Below are 5,824 nucleotides of genomic sequence, written 5' to 3' on the forward strand. Positions count from 1 at the left end.
TAGAGACTGGCAACCTTGACTAGGTCCTGTGGATTCATACATAGGCATTACCCCTACTAGGCAGAGGTCAACCACTGATCTCCAGCGGAAACCTCATCCCCTGTTTCACACAAGGGAAGAAGCAGAGAAAATTCAGAGTCACGGCTATTGAGCTTCATCCCTAAGAAAAGTCTGCTTAGAACAGTGGTCCTCAAACTTTGGCCAGTGTCAGAATCACCTGGAGGACTCTGGTAACATATCAAGGCCCAGGCCTGATCCTACTTCAAGGACCCCGGGCCTCTGAATTTTTCAGTCACTCTCCAGGCGATTCTGCTACAAACCAGTTTGGGAAACACTGGCTTAGAGGAAGGGGATTAAGGCCCCCCTCTGTTATCCCCAAAACATTCTTCCTTCACTGGCTACTAGGCCAGGCTCTTCAAATACTGTTTTCTGTCTCTTCCTATAGGTTCAATCCAAAGTGGTTGTGGGCTCTTGCTTTTTCTTCTCCTCATGCCCCCCCAGGTTTCAAGCAGAGTTTAGTTTGCATATGAGTTATTCATTATCCACAGCAGCGTTGTTTGGTGCCCGCTACATATGCATGGAATGACTACATATAGGAACAAATAAGGTAGTTTAATCAGGAAGCACTCATGAGTGTCCATTTGGAGCAGTAGGTTAGGCACTAAGGGAAATAGAAGCCATGGTTCTGCACTCGGGGAGCTTGCTGTTGGGCTGTGTACACGGAGAGGGTGAGCTGAGAGTCAGGTGTCACAGTCCTGCTGGTGACTGTGTGTCACTCTGAGCTTCCGTTTCTTCAGCTCTTACATGGGTATAATAACACTATCGATAATATCCATCTCCACAGCTTAGTGTGAGGACTACATAGAACAAAGAGAGTGAAAGTGTTTTCTAAACAAAACTGTAAACGTAAGATACTGTCACAAAGAAAAAACAACTTGGGGAATAACTGTTTAAAAAGTCTCCAGCTCTCTCTAGTCTACATTTTGGGAATTCTTCCCCGTAGGTATCCATTTTTAATCAGAGGTGGCACATTTTGAGACACGGAGCTGTTCTTTCCCATCTTCGTTTCCGAGCTCTTGCAGAGATATGGCTAGCCGTTGGTGGATTCCTTTGGGACCTGTGGAGAGGGGATGTGCTGCAGAAGCCTTCTCTCCTGGCCTCACGGTCAGCTCCATTTGCCTTCCGCTGATTCAGAGCCATCACAGATGCTGGTGGCTCTCCTTTGTCTCTGAGTGGCATCAGGAAGACCACGCTCAACTTTTTTGATGTATTTGCCGTTAGCAGAGCATCACTTCCCTTTTAAAAGAAGAAATTATTCTCTATCAGGAAAAACACTTTTTTGCTAACCCGTTGGATGGTTTGCACAGATCATACAGAAACAGACCACAATTTTTCTCAGAAATATGGAGAAATAAATTCCAGGTACAGTTCTTGGCTTGTATTACTAAGCCCGAACATTTATTCGTGCTTCTTAGCTTACTGAGAAGCCTAGCTTCTCATCAATTTCTCACTATCACCTTTCAAAGGAGCTTGTACTGTTATCCCTGTTTTACAGATGAGGAAAGTGAGCCCCAGCAGGGAGGCCAGGCTCTCACAAGATCTCACAGCTAAGAAGATATTAGGATAACCCTTCCAAACGGACAAAGAAAACGTTCAGGATGCTTGAGGAACCCAGCCTGCTTACACACAAACAGCTAGGATGTTTCAAGAGTGAGTCTCACCTGTTCTTGTGTGTGAGCTCTGCAGTTGTCACTCCCCAAGGATTGCTGAGAACACCCGTCACATCTGTCAGCACAGCTCCCATTACAGCTCGTAAGGAAGGGCCTATTATGGGGTTGTTAGTCATGCACGTGTTGCTCTTGGTGATCAGCTCAATACAAACGTCAGCCAAGAACCCAGCTTTCCTCACCAGTCTTGTAACTCCTGTAAAATGTGGAGTGAATTTTTCCTTGGTTGGGTTCCCTGCTCACGACAACATTTCCTTGACTTCTGAGTTTGTACCATTTCCTTTGGGAAGGCTGCTGCCTTCGCCATTCAGATCACTTGATGATCTGATTCTGCTTCTTCTAATTCACATTCTCATCAGTTCCTTTCTCTCTGTGTCTGGGCTTCTTCCTTTCTTCTGCAAAATTAGAGCTCCTGTTGAGTCATTTCCTAAAGATCTATTAAACCATTCTTCCTCTCCACCTCCACATTCACGGTCTTAGTCCAGATCTTCTCCATCCCTCCTCCAGACAAGGATAAGTGCAACAGCCTCCGAAGGGTCACCTGGCTTCCAATCTCTCACCTATTATTAGTCCACATTTATCTTCCTAGAATGCACGTCTGACTGTGTCACTCCCCTGCGGTGGCTCTCCATTGACCCATGATAAAATCTATACTCCTCAGAGGGGCCATCAGCCAGATCAATGTAGCCATCATTCCCCAAATTTGTCACATTCTTTCATTCCTCCCTACCTTTGCCCACACCCTTTCCTCCCTAGGAGTGTCCTCCTCTCTCTTGTTTTTTAGGAACACTTCTAATAATTTCTCAAGGCTCAATTTTTATGCCATCTTTTCTAGGTAGCCTTTTCTGATATCCATAGTAAGAATGAATCCTTTCTTCTTTGTGCCTGCATGATATTTTATACCCATGACTCATTCATTCATTTTTATATTTATTGCCTTATCAATCAGTTATTGAGCAGAAAATACATTATCAGGCAGTGATAATTCCAGGGAAGGGGTAAGTGTGTTAGGGAAGTGAGCGATCTATGCAAAGACATCTAAGACTTTATCTTTACTCTTAAGGAACTGCTGGCTGGGACATGAGACACAGAAATCAATAACTTTAGTACAGCTTATTAAAAGATTTGATGAAGATGTGAACAAAGTGTTGTGGGATTATGGAGAAGGTGACACATTAATTCTGAAAATCAGGGGGGGCTTCACGGAAAGGTAGACAATTGAGTTGGGCCTTTAATTTATTTGTTCAGATTTATTAAGGACTTGCTAGCCCAGAGACATTCACCTATGAGTTACATGATGGGCGAGAGAGAACTTGGCAGTGAGGAAGGAGGCGGAGAAAGCAATTGCAGCAGAGAAAGGAGCCTGGGCAAATGCATAGACTTGTGAAAGGTCATGGAAAGGGAGGGATTTTGTGTGGCTAGAGCTCAGGAAGCACTGGGAAGGAGAGAAGAAATAAGGTTAGGAGAGTAGGCACCAGACTGTGAATGTTTGTCTGCAATTACTGCAAACTGTTTGGACTGTATCTCTGTAAGGCTTGTTTTGTCCCATTTCAGTGTGTCTCACAGATAGTTATGCCCTATGCTGTCTCTTCTACTACACTGTGAGCATCTTGTGGGCAGAGGCCATAGCTTCTAAATCTTCATGACCCAGCTCATTGTGTGGAATGTACCAGGCACACAGTTAATCTTTGTTGAATTAATAACTTTAACTCCATAACTCTCTTTAGTAGGAGCTTGGTGTCATGTGTTTTGAGATTTATTTATATTTCGGCTACTATTCCTCATGAGCTGCTATGCTGAATGGGACCTCTCCAGTGTTAACTTATAGGGTAAAGTTTACGGGTTAAGTGGACCCGGAATACGTGTCACCCAAGGCAGCCTGAGGCAGCCAAGAGAGCCTGCATCATGTTTAAGGGGAGCCAAAGCTGTGACTCTGGGAAGACTAAGCTGAGTGTAAAGATCAAGTGTAAATGTCACCTCTCAAATGTGAGTAAGCATCGAGAGGCAGAAAGGGGAGAAGTGGGAGGGTGGAGCAGAGTGCCAGGATGAGTGAGGCCAAGGGGTCCGGAACCAAGGAGGTGACCAAGAGGAAAGTGCTGAGGCTCCTGATGGATGGCGTAGAAAGCTAAAAGCGGGTTTGTTGCTCAATCATCTTGCAAATATTTCCAGATTTTTATTTGCTTCCACAGTTATTTCTTGATGAAACTAGTGATCAGCAGATCTATTACAAATTGGTCCCTAAGTACATTCCAGAGCCATTAATTTAAACTGTCAATTTGAATATTATAGTTTTAATTTTTTATTTTTTCTAATAAGCAGTAGAACGACTTTTTTGTTTGTTTGATTTTTAAACCAGAACATTTATTGCATGACTAATCCTTAAGATGAACTGGATGCTGCAGCAGCTGCCCTCTTGGGTTTAGGTGTGGTTCCTTCACAGAATCCATGCCTGAATGTGCGGTGTACAATTTTTAGGTGCCTCATTCGACCATTCCCAGTGGTATTTCGGCTTTTAGCTTTAGCACTCCAGTTGTGCTCTCTCTTTCTCTTGGCAGGTAGCCACATTTGCCGTAGGTCGACTTCTGAAGGTGGTAGGCCTTAGAGCCACAGCAGTGGCACAACGCATGCGTCTTATTCTGACGCTTTCTAAATGATGACGTTCCCTTCATCATCTCACTTCTGCTGCTGAGACCAAAGACAGAATGACTTTTTAAAACAGAAATTTTATCTGGAATCCAACATAGAACTCAAGAGGACATAGTGTAAACCTTCAACAATTAGTGGAGAATACTTCACTGTAGAACTCCTGGAGATCTCAGGGCAATCCTAGAACTCTGCAGAGCTCAGATAGAAAAGCACAGGCCTAGAGGTCAAGGTCATTTCTCACACACCCTTGAAGTCTTGAATTTAAGAAAAAAGTGCCTGAAAGTACGATGTTGCCTTCCTTCTTGCAAATGCATCAGAACGTGAAGGATTTTTTAAAAAGCATTTATCCCATTGCTGAATGACAATCAAGTCAGTTCTGGGTTATTTCTTCAGAAAGAAATGGTAAATTTGAGTTCTGTATTTCCATTTTTAGTCCTTTCACATTACTCCATACCCTTACCACAAAGTGCAGTATGCACTCCTTGTACAGTAATGCATGAGACATGAGAATGGATCACCATGCAGACCTTGAACTTCATTGTCCATTGTGTTGTGAGCACACCTGATAGGGTGGGAAAACTCATTTATTTGCAGAGTGACTTACTTGGTGAAGGATGCTCACAGAAGGGATCAGAAAAGTGAGCCACCAGAAGGAGAGGAGCCACCCAACTAGTTAGAGAACTCCAAGAAGTCTCTTTAGAGTGTTGAGGCAGCAGCAACACTTGGAACCTATGGGCTGCATTCATCAGCTTGCCCAGAGACTTGAAAGTAAGAGAAAAGAGAAAGGTCACATAGTTTATTCTGAAGGAGCCATACAGAATCCTGTTTCTCCTGTTCTACTGCTAAAGGCTTTCATGGATATGGAGAAAATCTAGTGATATTATTTCCAGGCTATGAAATAAGTAGACACTGGACAAAGATCTTTCTTTCTGACTTTTAAAGTTAAGTAGAGAGAGCATAGGTTTTGGACTCAGGATCCATGTTTTCCAGGTTTCAATTCCAGTATAGAGCCTTCTTTGCTATGTGACCTTGAGTTTGTAACATGGGTTTCCTGTGCTTCAGTTTCTTCCTATGTACAGTGAAAATGAGGGTTCCTTTAGCCATCAAAAATGTGAAATGAATGAGACATAGTTTCTATCATCAAAGACCTCCCAATTTGTCAGTGAAATACATTTCACAAGAAGTACTCTTTCTCTCCAGTTGTGAAATAGGAGACTTCAAACAGGTGATGAGACTTAACTTGAATTTGGGGGGGATGAATGCCAGTGTGCTAAATAAATGAAGGGAAGGGACATTTGGGGGCAGAAAGAACAGTAACTTTAAAGCACAGAGATGGAGAAAATTCACAATATACTCTAGGATCTGTTGGAAAAAGTTGAAGCATGGGTAATGTGATAAATAGGAGAAGAAGAAGGAGAAGAAGGAAAAGAAGGAGAAGGAGGAGGAGGAGG

The 5,824-nt window shown here is 43.2% G+C and overlaps 1 long non-coding RNA gene and 1 pseudogene across 1 annotated transcript; both read right to left on the minus strand.

Annotated features, from left to right (window-relative positions):
• Nucleotides 1–593: 593 nt before the first annotated feature.
• On the minus strand, nucleotides 594–2,078 carry LOC125964673 (uncharacterized). Its single transcript, XR_007477909.1, has 2 exons — nucleotides 1,722–2,078; nucleotides 594–1,296 (listed from the first exon to the last, which is right to left on the minus strand). It is a non-coding gene; the product is annotated as an uncharacterized LOC125964673 (long non-coding RNA).
• Nucleotides 2,079–4,106: 2,028 nt separating this feature from the next.
• Nucleotides 4,107–4,399, minus strand: LOC117201934 (60S ribosomal protein L37-like; annotated as a pseudogene).
• Nucleotides 4,400–5,824: the final 1,425 nt, after the last annotated feature.

This window comes from Orcinus orca, chromosome 6 (assembly GCF_937001465.1).
Source record: "Orcinus orca chromosome 6, mOrcOrc1.1, whole genome shotgun sequence".
NCBI classification, from domain to species: Eukaryota; Metazoa; Chordata; class Mammalia; order Artiodactyla; family Delphinidae; genus Orcinus; species Orcinus orca.